This window comes from Cimex lectularius, unplaced genomic scaffold (assembly GCF_000648675.2).
Source record: "Cimex lectularius strain Harlan isolate CLEC.00 unplaced genomic scaffold, Clec_2.1 scaffold230, whole genome shotgun sequence".
NCBI classification, from domain to species: Eukaryota; Metazoa; Arthropoda; class Insecta; order Hemiptera; family Cimicidae; genus Cimex; species Cimex lectularius.
In genome coordinates this window covers 100823-102243 of record NW_019392809.1, presented here as the reverse complement: position 1 = coordinate 102243, position 1421 = coordinate 100823, and the positions used below count along the sequence as shown (strand labels likewise).

Genomic DNA, 1421 nt, shown 5'->3' with positions numbered 1-1421 from the left:
TTCACTCTACACCAAAGCACTGATATTCCTCGGATAAGGCCCTCCAGTCACGCTAATAAATGACATTCACTCCACCCAAGAATACTCGATATTCCTAGGTAGGATTCGCCCTCCCTTCGCACTAATATAATACATCCTTTCACTCTACCCCGCAGCCTAGATATTCGTGGGTATAATTGGTTATGACTTATGAGGCCTTCTATACAAGCTAATGTCATATATTTTTGCACCCTATAAGGAGACAAGGCGTGCCACGCTTCGATTATGTGAGATACATCCAGCCACCTTTCTCTGCATAGAAGGCACCTGCGCGAGGGTTGGCCCACGAGCAACTGCCCATGTGCCAACCGCGTATGACGTATTCTTAAGTGGGCAAGGGTCGTTCCTTGTTTCCGGTTCAGGCCTTCGGAGGACGGCCATATTTGCGCAGAGGGCATGCTAATCTTCTCTGCATCGTTCCAATTTTAGTATGTGTACCGCAGAAGTATTATTATTATTTTCTATAGTTGTGTATCAATGCTTCTATTGTAGCATCTTTATTTTTTTTTTTAATTTATTATTAATATTATTTTCTCTTTTATTGTTTTCCTTTATTTGTTATTATTGTATCATATAATGATTGATTAATTTATTTTTTGTAAGTGTGTAAGCACGAAAAAGACGCACAACACAAGATGCCCAAGATCTTTATGTACTCTTCTGCTGAGTATTTTTTAAATTAGATAAAATTTCCTGCATTAATTCAGTTGAAGTTCTATTAACTAATTTTCATATTTTGTTCAATTTATAACCAAGTTTGGAGACAGTGTTGCTTCGTTATTTCATAACTGTTCACAAATCAACTTACGCCCTGAGGAAGGCCAGGTTCAACAGGCTTCGTAATCTCTTTGAATGGGGAAAAGTTTGTTTAAACCACACATCGCATGAACGTGAGAATTCACCCCCTAAACGGTATATTTGCATAGAGATGGTCGGCTTAATTCTAACCAAAATAGGCAGTTCCGGTCCCTAAAAATTTAACCTCTTTACACAAACATTGCTTAAATTTGTGAAAATCCGGGTCGTTTAGCCAGTAAAAAAGGGTAATGTATTTATCAAAGGGGTGATAAAACAACCACCGCACAAGGGTGTCAACACCCTCAAACGAATCGTAGATCGTGACGTTCTCGCCGATCTGATCTCTTTTTCACACTTTATCGGCCCCATCCTACACTGGGTTTAAACCGATTTTCTTCTGGCCGACAAGTCATTTTTATTCGGTTCAGCATTCCTTTGATTACTTCCGAAACTAATATGTTTTATGCTAAAATAACGTTTGAAACTCATGTCACATCCTTTCTTACAAATGTGACATCTGACACACGTTTTATTGTCTATCTCAGTCAACTTGCCACCAAATGCGTTTTTCACCGGTAAGCCTT

At 38.9% G+C, this 1421-nt stretch overlaps 1 pseudogene; it reads right to left on the bottom strand.

The window, feature by feature from the left end:
• Window positions 1-417: 417 nt before the first annotated feature.
• LOC112127355 lies at window positions 418-488 on the bottom strand (annotated as a pseudogene).
• Between the last annotated feature and the right edge of the window lie 933 nt (window positions 489-1421).